The 20,388-nt window shown below is 29.1% G+C and overlaps 1 protein-coding gene across 8 annotated transcripts in view; it reads right to left on the bottom strand.

Moving 5' to 3' along the window:
* The window catches only part of LOC126735574 (disintegrin and metalloproteinase domain-containing protein 11), a 593,317-nt gene that overhangs the window by 312,807 nt on the left and 260,122 nt on the right, over nt 1-20,388 (bottom strand). The gene's annotated exons all lie outside the window — the stretch shown is intronic.

A 20,388-nucleotide genomic window follows, 5' to 3' on the forward strand; every position in this document is an offset into this window, starting at 1 on the left:
TGAGTCTGCATAGGATAGAAATAAGACATATTAATGTTTTTAAATATCATCCAGCACTAGTATAGTCTTCTTTAGCGATAATATAGTTGCATTGCATGTGTTTTTCCTATCACATATAAATTTAAAAAAATATTTAAAAAAAAACTAAAATGCACCCAATACAAAAAAAAAATATTAAAATTTGGATTTGTAAACAGAAAGAACAAAATAAAAAACCTCAAAAGCTCTAATTCAAAAACAAATAAAATTAATTGCCAAAAACAGCTGATCAGCTGTAACAGAAGGGGAAAACTATACAAATGGCGGCCCCTCTATGTATCCGTCTAAAATTGGATGCGCAGTGGTCTATGCACATTCTACCTTTATCATATTTCTATGATTTACTCATAAAAAAACTCAAACTGATTATAGAAGAAAATAATCACCAAATTATAAGAGTCTTTGTTAACACTATTCTTTAATTCAATCGCAATTACCAGTCAGATAATCCAAAGGATTTCTAGAGGGTGGACAAAGATACTGTACATTAAAAAAGTTCGGTCCTAATATAATTATTAAAAGCTTTTATATCTTCCACATATACTCGCCAGGATTACTTGCCTAGTTAATAAAATTATAAGAAAAAAATTTAAAAATAAAAACAATAGAAATACGCTGAAGTGCTTTAACATATGCAAAGCGAAAAAAAAACAAATATAATAAAATACTAAAGAAGATTATCTATATGAAAGACCCAGAGAAGTAAAAAAAGGATATAGACAGTTTCAATAAATAAAACCTCATAATTAATCAAAAACTATTTTTGTCACATACTTGGCGAAACTTAAATTGACCTGATAAGTAATTTCCAGATCAATTGTCTCATCCACCTTAATTAACACTACAATATTAAATTTGCTCTATAATTAAAATTCATCGGCAACAATTTTCTATAAAATGAAAGAATAAAGCATTAATTAACGTTTAGATATAGCTTATTGACATTGCACCAATTTTCTACTTCATTAAGATTTACTTAAAGGAATCGCAATCATCTTCGATCGTTAATAAATAATAAAAAGGGAAGTCATTATTAGCTTTATTTATTTTATAATGATGCATGCAAACAGTATCCATCGGTATTAAGTTACGGTACTGTTAATAAGCTTTTTGCAAAAAAAATTAGTCTTTCCTTTATTTCTCTTAAAGATGCGTCGAATTGGATAGAGTCAAACGCGTATTACTCGCAGATTTGGATTTAGTTTAAGAGCACCTAAAGTAAGCATCAATAATAGGATCAAAAAAAGCACCGTTCTATTATAGGACGATAACAAATATGCACATCATCACTTTGGTCTCGAATGCTCTTTTTGCATTGATCTTATATTATCAGATAATGAGGGACAACTATTAGCACTATACTTTGAACTAAAAGATATAGTAAATAATCAACAAATAATCTAAATCTCAATAATCTAAACAATAAAAAATACAGACACTGTGATTTAGCTAAGTACATATATTTCAATGTTCATCTATCAGAACTTTAATCCAAATGCCTGTAATAAAAGAGAAATTATCTTAAGAGCCTAGAATTAAAGGCAATTCTTTGTTTCGTTTCTTATCAATTCTAGGCACTTAAACCCATTTCTCAATAGTTCCAGGCATACGAATCAGTTTCTCAAATTTGACATTTGAAGCACTTTGAGTGCCTATAAGTGACTCTTAAGCATCTTCTAGGAACTTGAAGGTATTTGAAAGCCTATTCCAGGCATTTGCGACACTTTGACGACCTATAAATGACGACCTATTTTTAAGATAATTCACATCTTGTAGTACGCTAGAAAAGAAATCATCAGTCATACTTCGAGACTGAGTGCTTCTAATTAAACTTTACATTAAAATCATCCGTGATGATATTTTTTTTGTTAATTGTCAAGCCGTCAAGGAAACTCTCAAAGCACTTCAGAAAAGTTTCAAAATCTCCTAATAGTAATATCAAGACAGTAATAATAGAGACATTTGCCTAAAGCTATATCCAGTAACCTCAAAATCCATCTCTCATTCAACTTCTTGTGGCAGTACATCTACATACATATTTAAAATTTAATTCATCAAATACAAAAATGCTCCCCGAATGATATGCCATTTCGACACAGTTTTAAAATTTGATGAAACCCTTAAATATACATAACAAATAACTCTCAGACAGCCAATGCTCATTAAAACGGAATATATTAACATTGAGGTTAGACTCAAGGAACGATTCAAGCTCAATTACTCTAGACAGTAAAGACTATATATTACGGTGCAGTATAGTAATAAAATTAGTGTCATTAGTACGTCCTACTTCTTTTTGTTAAAAAATTGCCGTCTCCGACTTAAAAACTTCCCGACAACTACGTTAGACTTAACTCACTTTTAAACCTAAAAATCCCATTTGAGAATCAGGATTTATAAACGATCGTAATGAAATAACTTTTTGGTCATCAGGTTATTATAATATTACCTAACTTAATACCTCAAGGAAAATATAAATTAAAGCTTTTAAAGATTTAAGGTTTTTTTTAGGCCAAGACGATTTTTATATATATATAGAAGATAATATAATTATGTCTTTTCCAGTAGCGACTACGTAATAAAATATCATTTTAAGCCAACTCTAGCAGCATAGTACGTTATGAGCATTGTTTCCTTAAATATATAGTAGGTTTTTGTTATCTTATATAAGTTTAATTTAAATAAAACAATTTCTATTAATGAACCTAAGTAAATTTTTTTTTTGTTTCATGTAGCATATTACCTCGTTTTTTGCTTTTATCCGAGGAAAAAGGCTAAGCTAAAGCCCCACGTCTCGTTTAAGTCGTCCATTTCTTTTTTTTTACACAAGTATTAAATTTATTATGGCGTGTTTTATTAATGCGGTTCTCTACCTTCTTCAAACTGTTTAGGTCTCATTATTTTTTATTAACGTTGTGTTCACATAAACATTTAATGAGACTGTTATTGCTTTAGGAAATAACTGTCAATTTTAAAAATACTGCTGATATGGCATATCAGAATTTGATTGAAAAAGTTTACTTTACGATAACTTTCATTAATCCTTAAATAACACTATAATTTATATATGAGCAAAATAGGATTATTTAACGAATATTGATAAAGTATAGCAACAGATTCAATTAGTTCAGGATGACAAATGTAAATTTCAAAAAATATGCTAGAAAATGTGCAGAATTGCTAAATAGTCAATATTATAAATTAATTGTCAGTTTCGTGTTTGTGACCCAATATTTTCAATATTGGGGTCTGACCCCACCCAACAACCCTCCGCAATATTATAAATTATTAATAATCATAATAATAATAATAATAATAATAATAATAATAATAATAATAATAATAATAATAATAATAATAATAATAATATTAATAATAATAATAATAATAATAGGATATAGACATTTTTTTACTAGAGGGACTAAAACTCTTTTTTTTAAACTTTTCTAGATTTTCTATTGGAGGTGTTAGTAAAAGCCTTGTCGCACATATAATGAGGACCTCTATATTAAAGAATGAGTGAGCACGTGATTCCTGCGCATGCCTTGATTAAGGTCTTGTGAGTGACTATTAAAGTTATGCTTTACAAGACTCTCTCTCTACATTGCAATTTAAGAATCCATCGGATATTAATCAAGAATTCAGTGGATTATACACTAACATATTAAAATTCTTTGATTGATAATACGTTTCTCAATATTTGGATCAATGCATAATTACTATAAAGATATCAGCCACTAAAGGTCTGCACGTTTTCTTGAAAAATGCTACCATTACTTTTATTATACTCTTTTATATGAATATTAAGTTAACGTCTGTGAAATGTTTCTAGTGGTATTAAAAGTGCTATATTCCAGTATTAATTAAAAAAACATCCATAGAGCTTAAATTTGTAATTTATAGTTATTCTTTTAATCGTTTTTTTTAATGGAGTGTATTTATAATATTTGATCGAGACTTATCGTATCTTAATAAATATTAAAGTTTCTAAACTTTCTGCTTTTTTATTATACTTTTCCTACATTCCCGGCAACTTGTAGCTAAAAATAAATTGTTTACTTCTCAATTTAATTTTTTGGTAATGCCTTAATATTACCTTATAGATAACATTAAAAAATAATTTATATGTTAAATTAATTAACCGAATAAAGTTGACGAACCTGGTTAAACATTCATCAATCGTGCAAAACCATATTACCTACTGGTATCAGGAAATGTAACCTTTCACATATTTCTATGCCTAAAAACGAGTACTTTTTAAAATAATAATTAAATTTTTAATTAATATTAAAAATCAAACAAACTTGACATGAAATTTCAAAGCACTAAGGCCTTCCAAAGTTTGTATAAAAACTTCTAAGATTTGTAAAAGAAAAGGAAAGGTGTGGTTCTAAGTTGTCGCTCGAAGGTTTTTATCGACTAAATTGTTCATTAAGAATTAACGACCAAGCGGGGCGTTAATCTGCGGTTAAAATGAAAAGATATTTTGAAATATTTAGTACGTCGCGAAAGTTTTAATTAAATCCAGAAGGATGTTTTCAGATTTTGCTGTTCAATTTTTGCCTTAAAATTTTCTTGTGACCTAAATCGCTAATAACATTAGACTTTATTAAGTTCGAAAGACATTTAACGAATTTTCTATTTCACAAGATTAAGCAAAGTGAGGTTTTATATGGAATATTGGAGCTATTAAAATATAATCAAGTTCTAAAGTTCAATTATTCTTAGAAATATTATTATCATTAAATAGCAAAACAGTACAATACTATATAGCTAATGCAATTAATTTTGCTAAAGCAAGTGATTGCCTTGAAATACTACAAATACTTTGGGCCTAACTGCTTAACTTTAAGGTAGTTTTGGGTTATTTTTATAAATTTAGGATCCACAAGCCTTTTCTTTTAAGAAATATTAATTACTTAATTTAAAAAAAAAACATAGACACAACTGCCTGGAATAGTTTGGCCATAGTTTTTTGGAGTTTCAGTTAGTGGTATCATTTAAATAATATTTTATGCATGAGCTGTTAGAAAATGCATTATAAAAGTCAAGGCTTAATTACTAGTTTTCCCCGTTACTTAAAGCATGTTAAACCAAGACATAGAAAACTCGAACTGATTGTATTTGATCCACAGCTTGAATAACACTTAAATCCTGGTTGATTGTCAGTATTCAAAAGCATCTTAGCGTGCTTATAAGAATGTTTTTACTTCTACACTTCAATACGTTATCAAGGCTTAGATTAGAGGCCCCTTATTTTTATACTTGATTTATTCAAGGGAAATATTCCGAAGAATCATAAACTTTTTACTAAAAAGCCGTGAACTGGAAACCAAAGGTCATTTAAAAGAACTTCTCTGTAAACCTACATTTCTTATATAATATAAAATGTAGTTCATAAACAGTCTTAAGATTCTGGGTATAGAAAACTGCTACAATACTGAATTTTGGAGATTTTAAGCTTTTGGACCTATTATACAGCTGCTTTCGACCAATGAACTGATTATTAAAAGATGGTGTAGTAAAATTTTTCTTCTTCTTCTTTTTAACCAATTCCTTTCCTTGTTTTGTGATTTGCAGTAGGGAGAATCCTTATTTTTCATCGATCTTTATTTGTCATAAGGTGCGCCAGGTATTACAGTTTTCTTGTTTTAATAGTGTACTTGCTTCTAGATCTTTTTTCATTCTTCTTAGCATTTCGATGCTTGTAATGTGAGCTGTCTATGATATTCTGAATATTCTCCTATTCAGCCACTTCTCAAATGCTTGCAGAATTTTAGTGGTGGCTTTTGCAAGTTTGAGTTATTTTCTTTTTAAAAGATTTATTGTGACTTTTGAAGATGGCGCTTATTTTGTGAAAAAACAAGAGTGCATTTAAACATAGTTTGCTCTGCTGATTTATACACTTATCAATAAGAAGAAGTAGACATATACTGCCTTAATAAAATAAAAAAAGATCCTAAAACTAACAAATTCAAAAAGACAATTTTTTTTCTGCAATCTATCATAAAACTAGATGATTGAAAGGTTTCTACCTTGAATGTGATTTTTTGAAATAAATATGAGGACTTTTCCTTTATTATTTTATTATACAATGCACATCTATAAATGAAACGTCTCTTATTTCATATTTACCCACTCGGTGGCCTTGCATTCTGTTTTGAAAGAGTCTCATCGCTTATCTCTATAACAACTCTTTCGGTCAAATGTTTTACATCAATAGGCCTACCAAAAAAACATCACAAAGGATTTACTTGGGTTCACGTGGACAGCATGGTATTAAAAATATTGTATTGTCTATTTAAATCTTTAATTACAGAGAGCGACAAAGACTAAATCATTTGAGTGTCATCTGCACACTTGTAATTTGCAGTGTTTTAAAAATTTAGGAAGTTGGGAAGTAAATCGAATTGATTCTAAAATTGACCCCTTAGAGACACCTGAATTAACACCAAGATAATGGTGCCAAGAACTGATGAAAAACAAGATATTCTAAGACTAGTAATAACATCACATGATATATGGTATCAAGTGCGTTGGAATAATCCAGTAGAACCAGAATAGTTACATGAAGAAGAGTTGTTACCTGTGACTTTTTCAAAAACCTGATTGCGTGGCGTCAATCAACCTTTCAGACTCCACATATTCTACAATTTGACTCTTCAGGGCTCGCTCAATAACCTTAGTCAATATTGGAAGAATGGAAATGGGTCTTAACTCATTGAAACCCTTAGCAATGTTGGTTTTCGGTATTGGTACAACGATAAGTGAAACAATAAATAGAAGCGGGCTGATCGCTTCCATTCAGAAGGAAATAAAGAATTTGCTGTACTATTATTTATCAGATAACAGTAATATTTTAAAACCAACAGCCTTCACCTTAAACTTCAAGAATACCCGTTTTATGCATAGTATTTTACAGAAAAGTTAAAATATCTCAAAAAGTACTTGGTTTAGCTATAGGATATATTAAATAAAAAAAGAAGGTATTTGAGGGACAAACTTAATTAGATAAAAATATACAGGGTGTTCCATTTGAAAAGTTTGAGATATTGTGTATTTAATTTCAGCAAGTTTGAAAGTTCTTTAAAAACACCCTGTAATAAAAAATTACAAATTATCATAGTCAGCATAGAGGAGGTACCCTAGATTAACTGTGGTACAAGTTTCATAGGTGCAAAATAAATTTTATTTAGTTAATTATGATTTTTTAAACGAACCCTCTAAAAGGCAAAAAATAACATAAAAAAATTAATTACGTTGCAACGCCGCACGGAAATTTTAAAAACGTTATACCAAAGTAAAGTACTCTTTTTGCCTCACATTTAAGTACTATAATATACAGGGCGTACCATTTAAAAAAAATCATATTTTATAGTAACTTTTTTGTGACACACCCGGTATACATAAAAATATTTTTAGTTCGTAGGTTTTTGTCAACCCTACAACTTTGCTGTAGAACTTTTTGCTCTACCTCGTATAGTTAAGGCGCTATCTTAGCCGTACACCTTGTTGGCACATCCTGTATATTCCGAATAGTTCATAGTTTTATTATGTATTATTTCATTTATAATTATGTATATTTGGGAATAAATAAACCATAAATATTACTATTATTATAATAAATAATATAAAATATGCAGACATAGTTTCTGAGACAAAAAGAAACTTAACCTTTAAAATTTGGCACCAATAACTGGTTTTCCACAGTATCTATGGATTTCAGCAGAAATATTATATGGAGTATGCTATTTACGAAAAAATTGTTATTGTCAATAGGATTAAATAATATCATTCTAGATTCCTTCTTTTGTTTTAAAAAACTATTAAAATTCTTTATTGTTTTCCAAAACTTTATAAAATTTTACTATTCCCATTATTAAGATCTGGCCTCTAAAAAGATTTTTTTCTTTCTACGTATAAGTGTAGTTAGGCTCTTTATATTCATTGTAAGATTCCACAGTCTTATTCTTTTTAAATTTAGATTTTGCCTTGTCTCGAAGTTTTATCATGAATTTTACTTTTTGCGTTAATAATGGACGATTTTTTTCCTTTAATTTGATGGTCTTTAAAGGCGCAAATATATCCATAAGCAAATTCATATAATTATTTAAAAAAATTTATCATTAATATTATTTAAATCAAAAATACTGTTCCAGGAGATCAATTTTAAGAAATCTTTAAAAGCCAATAGATTAACATTCTTTAAATCTCAATACGTAACTAATTTCACTTTTCTTCTTCACAATATCAAAGCCGATAATTGCATAAATTAATTTATGATCAGAAATGTTGATCAATTATGCCTGACCGTTAAATGCTCAAATCCTCAATAACTATTCCATATCCATTAGTTTGCAGGATGTTTGAGTAATTCTCCGTCGGTTCATCAATACTTGCTTTAGTATATGATCAAGAAACTGAATATACAAACCAACGCCATATTGGGCTGGATCAAATAGGTTAATATTAGTGTCACTCAAAAGAATTAAACGATCAGTTTGAGGGAGCAGATTTTTAAGAAATCCATCAATTTCAGGAATAAACCATCTTACAGAAAAGTCAGGTGGATGATGGACACAACCTATAATTAAATTTTCACCTTTTACATGTAATTATACATTTTACTTATTTTATTTTTTATACACTGCCCATTTGTTCATTTGTGATTGTTTTAAGATAGCAATATTGTTGAACATGTTCAATTTGAGTTCCGTCGACATATAGGTGCTTTCGATCTATAGCTCTTTTTCTAATGATTTCTTTTGTTTTTTTTTTCTCGATTTTAAGATCATATTGTTGACTGTATTGCACTATATACCCTACTAAGTTTTGCAGTGCTTTAAAGCTATCTACTATCACTTTGGTATCGTCCGTAAATAAAATATTATTCAGTCTATCTCTATTTAAAATGATACCTTCTTCGACTCCGTTACAGGCTTCATTGATGATTTTTTTGGAGTATAAGTTGGATATGAAAGGCAAGAAGAACATATTCCTGTTTAACCCTCCATTTTCATGGTCCTTTCACCCGTTTGATCTCCATCAAGTCTTGAGCATACTGATTCCAATAGAGTATAAAATTTTTTCTGATGTCTTTATCGTCGAAGTCAGCCTTTTCCAGAACATTAATCATTTTATGATGTTGAGCGCGATCAAGTGGATTTTTTGTAATTAATTAGATATGCATATACGTCACAGTTAATGTCTCTACATCTCTGTATTAGGACTTGAACTGCAAAGAGTGCCTCTCCTGTTTTGATCGTATTTATAGAGCCAACTTGGTTTTCGATACCTGTTCTTCGCATTTTTTGTAAAGTCTTTTGTAGACCATTTGAAAATTTGACTCATGGCTTGATATTCTTAGCGCCTTTGTGCTTTAGGGTTTTCAGGCAAAGCTGTAAATTCTGATGCAGACATTTTTCAAGGCTATATCTTGATTTATCGATTCTCTTGAAGAAGTCAGTAAGCCAGGGTACTCATTCACCTCTACATTGTCTTTGATCCTCACAATGACAATTTTTCCATTTTTCAAAACTTCCAGTTACCTCTTTAAATTTTTTGTGTAGCTTAGTGTCAAGTGTGACGTCTGGCATACAGCATTTCTATTATATTTACTGTTAACGTATAGAAGTATAGAAGTAATAAATAATTTATTTTTATACTTGAATAAATCAAGTATAAAAATAAGGGACCTCTAATCTAAGCCTTGATAAACGAACGAATGGCCTCAAAAGACAATTTCAAGGTCAAATTGATGCACTGAAGCCTTTCTGTTTTTTTTATTAAATTTTTAATCTATCCCTTATTAGAAATTGACTTGAGCTATCCGGTATAACCTTAGAATATTGCTTAAAATTTGTTCCAAGCCAATACAGGCTAAAATAGGAGTTCTACGGCGAATACAAAGTTATATAAGAACATTCCGAATTATGTCTTCAAGGTATAGCAATCTCCCGTCACTGGTAATATTTTTTTTTGATTCAAATTTTTTATGCTGTGTTTGACCCTATTTTGCCAGTCGTGTATGTAAATAAACATCGAGGTAAATGTATATCTTTTTTTGTTAAAATTTAAAAATCATAATAGGAAAGGTTAAATATTCCAATAAAGAGGCACGGGGATGATTTCCAAACTAGACGAAACACGATAATGTCATTATCAATAAGCGAAAATTATATTCTAGCCAATCTGCCATCAGCAATTATGGCAGGTCCGTAATATTAAACATTTTGAAAATTGGTCACAACCGAGTAATTAATGGGCAATAACGGGAGGCAGTAACAACACATCGATCGCTCGTGCGACGTAGCAGTAATAATTTTCATTCCCCTACACGCTTTAAATGATTGAATCATTGCATTTTAATAGAACAGCCTAAAGGTGTTAAGAAAGGAATATTATTATAGTAAGTAACATAAAAATTATGCTTAGTGTGTTCTGAAAATGCCAAAAATTTGTGAGTTTTGATTATATGAATATTTACGCGAAAGCCATTATATGAATCAAGAAATTTACCTTTTTGTTCAATAAAAGAGCTCATTGTTAAAACCCCACTCGACTATTCGGTAAAATAAAAAAAGCTTCTAGTTTTAAAAGGATACATAGATTTTTACCAAGCATTAATTTTTCAATTTTAAAAATGCTCCAATGCGAGTATCGGAGATTTTGTTACAGTAGTGCTTTAAAGTGAAAAATTCATATAGCAATGAATATTTTATATAACACATATTTGATTACGATATTGATGAGAGATTGGCCATTAAAAGAAGAATGCAAAAAGCAATTTTTTTTTTTGTGTTGTTAACTAAATATGTGCAAAGTGCAAAAGAAATCATTTTAATTGTGATGTAAAAAAATAATATACCAACCTGACGTGATTTTGTAGTTTATATGACTTGCTTATGTAAGCCAAAAGCATACGTACCTGCAATAGAAAAATTTATTAAGAAAGCATATATTAGAAATATATTATATACGATTATATTTTATACTCATTATTATATTTTTATATAGAGTATCAATTTGAAAACGTACCACCCTCTATATTTCTGCCCCTGTATAAAATTTAAAAAAATACGTCAAAATTATTTTTGAGGGGGTCATTTTTTTAGGCTAGCTTTTAATATACTAGCAGTAGCCCTCTGGCGGAGGTGGATATAACTTTTTAAGATCTTAAATGGAGAGAAGGTCAAGTGATATTTCATTTTAAAGGTCTAAGGTAAGATAATACTATTATTTTATATCTTAAATTATCCTCCATGTTTATTTTTCTAGAGTGAGGAAAGATTGGATGATTTTGCATAAAAATTAACTTTTAAGAAAACATTTTTAAATTGTAATCGTAAATAATAAAATGAACTTATTCGTATCAAAAACCTTAATGATTAACAATAACATTTTAATTTTATAACTAAAAATTTAATTTTGGCCTATTCAAATTTTAATCTACTTCATTTGTGCTAAAAGCCCAATCGTGGTATTTTCAAATTAGTTTTATGTTTAACCTGCATCTTCATGAAAATTAAATAATTTTTGTCAAAAATCTATTTGTGAGATTTCCAAGGAGTGGTCTTAAACACTGTCAAAATGAATTTATTTGTGCTAAAAACTTAATTATGACTTCTGCAAATTCTTACCTAAAATATTATAATCCACTTTTTTGTATTTCTAAACTAGATTTGAAAAAGGAAAATGTACTTATAAAGCTCAAAAGCCGATCGTATAATTTCAATGAAATAATTTAAATGAACTTATTTGTGCCCGAAACCAAATCAATACCATGATTTGATCCAAATTAGATTTGAAAAAAATCCGCTTTTTTTTTTCTTCTAATCTATTCTTTTCATTTTACACTTTCTAACATTTTTTTTTAATCGACAAGACCCCAATTTTCATGTTATATCATGTACATACCAAATGTAAGTATTTTAAATTTTGGTAAACAAAAACGCGTAATTCTACTACCTACAAAAAACTAAATAAAAATGCTAAATAAATCTTATTAAATATTTAAGTAGACTAATTTATTTTAGTCAATTTCCTACAGTTAAAAGAAACAAAAAGATAAACAAAATAAAAAAATTTTAATATAAAGAGGGCTATACGATAAGAAATAAAATTGGTGATAATCTGTCTTTCACTCTTTTCAATGGTGGCTTAATTAAATGTAAGTCAGTTTTAATAATAATAATACTTATTTGTAAAAAAACATAATTATAAGGACATAATTAGTAGCGAATTTAAGTACCTTGTTCAGTTTAGTTTCTATTTCTTATAAGATTAACCAGATCAAGTTGTGTGGAACTATGAACCATTTTTCGTATTTAAATTACTGATGTTTTTATACAAAGACGGACATTATTTTTAATATATTAATTTGGAATTAAATATTTAAAATGTACTTACTTGTGCTAAAAAGTCAATTATAAATTCCGCAAATAATGATCTAAAATATTAAGATATTATCAATTTAATTATGTTAAAGACTGAATTATGAATCTTGTAACAATAGTTGTACTTTCTGCAAATTGTGACTTTAAATATTAAAGTTATTTGTGCTAAATTTGTGCTATCGTTATTTCTCAACTTTCGACTATAATTCAATATTTCTACATTGAATTTAAAACGTACTTGTTATTTGTACTAAAAAAACCTATTTGTGCGATTTTCAACTCGTGATCTAAATCATTTGAATTGACATATTTCTGCTAAAAACTCAATTAAATAAATTTATTTGCAATCTACTTTTCCAAAACGATGCGTGGTTTATCAAAAATAGTATTATTAGGTGTCATAGATGAAGTATAAAAAAATATCAAAGCGTAAATTGTACAGGAAATCTACAAGTAAACAAAATATTTGTAAAAATAATTATTCTTGTTCTTTCTTAGTGCAATTTATACAATTGCAATGTATACAATTTTCAGGAACATTGCAAGCAAATTGGTTTAATAAATATGAAGTCTTTTTCCTTAATTTTGATAGACATATGTAGCAATATTTTCATATTTCAAGTTTTTCTTGATATTCAATAACTATTTTTCCATGTAGATTATGGATGCTTCCTATTAATTTTTAAATTTGCTTTTGTAGCGTTGGTTTTTTAAATCTTCAGTGTAAATATCAAGAAATCAATTTATCTGCTAAATTTTCAATAAACTGAAATCGGCTCCACAAATATCTACTAGTTTATAAGAATACCACCATGTGCGGTACCATCTACGTGTGACCACATGAATATTTAACAATTTTCAACCAATAAGTCCATACTTCCTTTTGTTAAGTTATAGAAATAATTTATTTCTAGCAGTGAATTCTCTTGATCTAGTTCTATAAAGTGATGCATTGACTAAATGATTATTACAGCTCTGTTTTTTTATAAATATAAAAAATAATAAAGGGGGATAAAAGGGCTAATTTTTTTTGTAAACCCATATAAGGTATCACCTTCATTACGATTTGCCAGGTAGCAAAATGATGTCTTAAGCACGTCGTTTTTCGTATTTTTTGGTCTATATAACGAGTCATTTTGACGTCTTTAAGACCTTAAAGTGACGTACAAATGTCACATCTAAAATGACGTCGATGAGACGTACTAAATAAAGGCTAAAAGATGTCTTAGATAGAATGGAAAAGGACAACTGGAAGATGTCAATTATTTATACAGGACGACGTTTAAAGGCCTTAAAGACTTATTAAATATAAAAAACCATTCTATCTTAAATTCTAAATATCTACTTATTCAATAAATATGTACATATATTCAAATAATATAAACATTCTTCAATTAATTTTCATAATGCAACATTCGGTACAAAAATACTTTTAATCTTCATAATATTTCGGGCGGACATTATCTCCTGAGTATTAAATGTAACAGCTTTTTATTAACAATGTAGTTTTTTATATTTACTTATATAAAAAAATCACGTAACTTAAATATAACAAGGCATACCATTAAAAATTAATGTTTTTATTCCTTAACTTAATATTCCAAACTGTCAAAACTCTAACTAAATTACATCAAATAACAAAACGTGAAATGGATGATTCTCTTTAACAAATTAAGCATATGAGGACTGAGGATTAGTGAGGACTGAAATCAGGATTAATAGACTTTTATCTTGTTGTATACAACAAATACCAACAAATTTAGAGGAGTTGCGAAATAAAATTGTCGAAGGGGCCAATTCCATTTTACCTAAAACTTTTTTGGAGGTGCGAAATAGCTTTTACGATAGATTAAGTTTTTGTTTAGCGAAAGAAAGCGGTTTATTTGAGTCTTTTATTTAAAAAATGATATGTTGTTAAGTTTGTTTATTAGAGTTTTAGTTCTGATTTTTTATTATATTTTTATCAGAGTTGATATTTTATTTTTATTAGAATAACGCTTTAATTTTTATTATGCAAATACAGCATATTAAACATTTTAAGATTACAATTCTATGCGGGTTTTACACATTGTCATGTCTGTAAAACCCGCATTAGAATAAATATTTTAAAAATGCCTGGATTTTCGCGTAATATTTTGGAATATTTTGTCGCCAAACGACGCAGCTCCCACGAAAGTCAGATGTTTACTAATCCCGTCCTCGGGCCGGCCGGGGCAGTGCTCTGTCGCAGGTAAATGGTAAACGCGCGACATTGCAAAATTTCGCCTCTATACGGTTTCCTATAGGTAACAAACGAAAACACGATCTGTATGAAAACGACTCAAAGGAAAAAATATGTTTATACTAGATGGTAATTTTAGGCTATCCTATCTAGGATTAAAAGATTAGACTGTTAATACCAAACTAATTTTGGAACATAGCTTATTGATATTTGCAGAAAAACCTTTAAAAATAGCACTGGAATCGAACAGGACTACTGAACTACTGGAATGGTATACAAAGCTATGCCAACTTTTATCCAAAATATTATATAACAATTAACCTGAAAAATCAGCAACAAATATAACTTTGACTTATGGTAAGAAAAAAAAACATTATTCTGAAATAAATATTTTTTCCTACCACCGTGCGTTAAGTGCTCACTTAACACACTTCCCAGGATGTGTAAAATTTCGCTTTTTACGCACTAGTGCGTAAGTAATTTGACGTTTATTTGATATTTAATTTATTTATGTAATATATTTTTTTAACGTTTTCTTCCGGTAGTAGAAAAAATTTTGTATGTTACACGTATGTAAAATCTCCTTTTTTATGAATGGGAAACTCGACAATTTTCATGACATATTCATGGGAATTGTCGAGTGGGAATCATCAGAAAAGGATAATTTTACACACTTGTTACCTAAATAACTATTTTATGAAATAAACACTTAAAAACAATTTTATTCAAGAAGAGAGGGAGTAGAAAAAATGTTTACTTGGACTAAAACATTTAGCTTTAAAAAAATGGATTTCATATTTTTACTATGTACTGTTTACTTAATATCGATTATTTTTGTCTGTAATTCCTTTTTTGAAAATAAATTTTATTCTTTTTGGAAGAAAATACAATCCTACATATAAAATAAATCTTTTAATATATCAACGAATGTCTAGTAATGCACTTTTTATGCTCCGCCAAAAGATTTTAATTTTTTTAAGTTAAATAAGAAGATTTTGTTTAAATAAAGTTCTGCGGTGTGTATTTAGATATATCGTAAGAAAGATGGCAGAATTAGAAGCAGAATTTCAACAAGACCTTGGCAAACTACGGGAAGAACATGAATTCTATAAGCAGAATCAACATACTTTCAAAGGAATGCCATTTGAAGAAAAGTTTCCAAAAAGCCCCAAAGCAATCTTTTGATGCCGATATAAATCAAATTGCGATCCTACAGGCAAACGTTTAGTGCAACACTGAACGAATTGACGAGGATTAAGAAAATTAACCCATCACATAAATTAAGGAAAACAAGCAATAAATAAACTAAACTCTATCCTGTGATTAATTAATATCCAAAAACTAAGAAAAAAAAATTGTACGAAGCTATTGTACAAAGTATACTATTCAGTTATACGACTCAGAGACATGTGAGCTACGAAAAAGAGACTGTCGAAAAGTGTTTATGGTAAAAGTATGAAGTTTGCAAATAGTTACAAATAATTAAAAAAAAAACAGATACATTAGTGTATCTAAAAACGAAATTACTTAGTGATGGAAATAGTAGAATCATCTTGGAAATAATGCATCGGCCATGACTCAGACAAAACAAGATGTGCTTTTCTTTGCTAAAAATAGATTACGTGGAATCAAGTTTGTTATTTAACTATTGCTAAGTGCTCAATATAATTTATACCTGAAAGCTTGGGAAAAATTAAAAAATTAGTCATGAACCCATAAAGATCATGCTTTTATTATTTGTAATAACAAAAGGGTTAAATATTTACACTGAATAACATTTACAACTTAAATGTTTGGTTGTATTAGGCTACCACCTAATTTGCATAAAGAGCCTAAAAAGTAACAAAAAAATTTATTTTAAAAAATGAATATGATTCTACTCAAAGCATTTGTATGGAACAAATCTGGATTAAGTTAACATTGGATGTATCTATCTATCTACCTCTCCATCTATCTTGGATGTACGCTGCCTTCAAAGGATGGAAGTTTTATTTTTGCTGCAAAAAGCCATAAAAAGTAAATTGTCTCTTCTTATTTATTATTTTTACTTTCAAATTTGGTTTTGTTAATACATTATATAATGAAAAAAACTCGATATTTACCTATGGTACAAGAAACTCATTTTAAAGACCAGAAAGTAGATGCTAGTTAACCTGAAATGACCAATTAGGACGACATAATGTCATTTTAGGTCACAAAAAGTCTGTGACATAATAATATATGCGACTTAAAAATGACGTCGCTTAACGTTATTTGACGTCATCTAGGTAGCAAGGGTTACTCGAGGAAGGAACTGAGGGAAATACCTCCCTAATATTTTTCCTTATTGTACCAACGTAAGTTAGTTTATTTGTTTGCAAATGTTCAGTTATTTAAACCGAACTAAACCAGTTGTTCCCATGTTCTTATAATTGCTTGAAAGAGTATACTCCTTTCTTTATTTGAAAGACCATTAAGTAGATACCCAGTTCTTGCATCAGTCATGCAAAGAATCTTTATCCGGTATTTAGCAGGTGTGCTTGGGCTATAAACTCTAACTCTATAAGATTCTTTTGCATTGCGGATAATTTTTTTGAAAAACTCTTGGACGACAGCAGCTGAATTAGCCTTTGCTCCTTCCACTCTATTTGAGGCATCATCACTATAAAGCAACAAGTATAGGTAAAAAAGTTTCTGAGACATAACTACCCTAAAGATAGGTCTACCTTTTTGTTTGTCGCAAAAAGACTTCTTACGTCCTCATAATTTGATTTGTATAAAGAACAGTCCCAAAAAAGCTCTTAACTCAATTATTTCTTTACCGAGTTTTTTATGAATTGTATATATATGGTGTAAACATTTTATTAAAATAGAACACAGGACTATTTGATTTTTCCAAATGTAAATGCATGGATAACAAAATTATGTCCTGCGCAAGCGTCTGTAAATTTTTCTAGGACCTAATAATAGTTACCTGAATCGACAAACTTGTCTTCATCTTCACTAGACATTGCTTCTAAATCATTTTTGCTTATTTCTTGTTCACTGTCCGTCAAGTGGTCACTTTCTATGAAATATTTATCATCCACTTCTTCATGACTAATGTCACTATTTGCCTCATCATACCACTGTTTGGCATATTTCATCAAAATTATCATAGAATGCCGTAGAAGCCTTATAGAACCGATCTATTTTTAACAACTAATGGTGACCTTGCGTCTACTAGACTCTCCGACATAAATATTTCGATAAGTAAATAGAAAGAATAACAAATCTTTGTCTCAGGCGCTAGAAAGCATACTAAGGTTTAGGCAAGTACAGGGAACAGTGGGGGTTAAGTTACAAGTTAAGTGTTAAAAAATTTTTTTAGGCCGCATTTGTGCTTAAAATTCAATTACAACTTTTTCAAATTATGACCTAAACCTATAACCTATGAAAATGAACTTCTCACATATAACATCTCTCTAAACCAGAGTTTGCTGTCAAATTTTGTATTTTCCTCTAATATTTCATTTTGTTTTTAATTAATGCTAACCATCTAAAAAATTCCCAAACACTTGTTTAATGAAAAAATCCCTTTACGGTTTGCCAACGTCCTCTAAAATTTGAATATACTGGTATAATTGTTGGCCGCAATTAAGTTATTAGTCACAATCCCCACGTTCGCCTCTCCACTGGGACCCGTACCTTTTTAATTTAACTCTTCATGAAATATTAAATAAAAGATAATTGCTTTTGTTAATAATTCTCTTTTTAATTTGAGCCTGTTTAGCATACGGCACCGGAGCGGCCTGTGGATGGTATGGCGTAATCATAAAAATTTTAAATTGTGAAGATCTTTTTAATCTGAAAACATGCCACGACATAATTGTTGGTCGCCAACGTCTTTCTGGTTTATTTTTTATTAAAGTTTAGTGGAGCTTATTTGATTTTTTAAAATTTATTATGGTTTTAACCCAATTCAATGTATTGTTGAGCGGTAATTTACAAATAATGCTCTAGTATAAGCTTTCATTTAAATCATTTTTGTTCAGTTTATCGATTTTATAATGACAATTTAATGGGTTACATATGAATGCATTTGGTGCCATGTAACAAGTTTATCTGTCAGCCCTATTTTCTAGATAAAACTGTTATTTGTATTTATAGACTAGGTGCTGAATCTGGTATTAATGGACAATTTGCTTTTGGTTGCTTCTCTTTGGATGATTTTCTCGTTTTAAAGAATATCATCGTTTGGGTTTTTAGCGAGATCATTGTAAATTTTCATTCCCATTTATTTGGTTTAAAGGCAAATTTTAAGAATTATGGAATACGCAATTTACAGATATAATTTTTTTTATTATTGCGTACCTAAGGTTATATAGGGAAGTTAGTTAATTTGTATTTTAGGGTTTTTACTGTTTATTTTGTTGTGAATTAAAATACCCGATACAGTCAATCAATTTATAAGATACTTATGACACAATTATTACACATGTAAACACCAAACATAATGACTTATTTGCATTGTATTTATTTCCTATTTAAAATTCACGCCAATATCCAGATTTGAACTGGCCTCCTAGCATCGTGAGCTCCATATATATATTCATTAGATTATATTAAGAAGGCGCGTATCCCATGATCATTTTACCTAATTTAAATAGTTTTTTTTTATTGATTGGAGGAAATATATACCCTCATTGTTGCCAATTTGAAATCCTATTAATAATTTTAGGTCTTATAGGTAGGTGAAAAAATGGTGAAGGTAATAATCTAGAATTAGTTTTACACTTTTAAAATGGCTTTACAATTAAATTTTGGTGGATTTGGTAATAGAGAACCATTAAGTGAGGACCCAGCTCCATTATCACCAATTTTTATGAAAAGCAATTAATGAAATAAAGATTAATAGATTAATAAGAAAGATACTATCTTAGAAGGAATTCTTTTCTGCATAAATTAAAACGCCAATTTCGTTTTAAGATTGATGTATTTCAATGGAACAACTCAAGATTATCAGTCTCAACACTTAGTACTTATAACACTTACTTAACAAGATTGGTATCTTACCTTGTGTAGAAAAACTTTCTAGGATAGTATTTGTCTTATTAGTCATACACTCCAAGTCCAAAATAGACTTCTTTAATAAAATAAATAAAGTTTTATCGGTTGTTAAAAAGGCCTTAAATTCGAATTAAGTTTAGATAATTAAAATACCTCTAGGATTGAATTTTGGTTAATAGTTGTTGACAAAAGGAGAATGCAGCCAACTGTTACTAATTTTTATGAAAAACAATAAATAAATCCAAGGTTTAAAGGCTGCTAAAATTTAGCTTTAAAGAAATGATAATGACAATTTGGTTATAATTCAGATAATGTGGTTATAATTGAAATTTAACTAAGTTATTCATAATGGGATACAGAAGCTACATCTGCCCTCATTGTCCCAATTTTTAAGGGCACAAAGTCAGGATACATTAATTTCCGCACCCATGCGGACTAATAAAATCACGCCTTCGGATTTTGTCGGTCGGCATCGTCGAAATAATCGGCGGGACTGTTGATGTGGTTTGCTAACCCCACCGTTTTGTTATTTATTTACAATTTGTGCGACCAAGAGTAATTATTATTACTTATATTATCTTGTTGCCTTGTAAATTCACAACACCACTTTATATTTACATTAATTTACTACACCTTTATTTGGTGAACATGGATATAAACACGTACATACTTTTAAAATTAAGTACCTTTGTGAAATTTTATTTA

This window comes from Anthonomus grandis, chromosome 1 (assembly GCF_022605725.1).
Source record: "Anthonomus grandis grandis chromosome 1, icAntGran1.3, whole genome shotgun sequence".
NCBI lineage: Eukaryota > Metazoa > Arthropoda > Insecta > Coleoptera > Curculionidae > Anthonomus > Anthonomus grandis.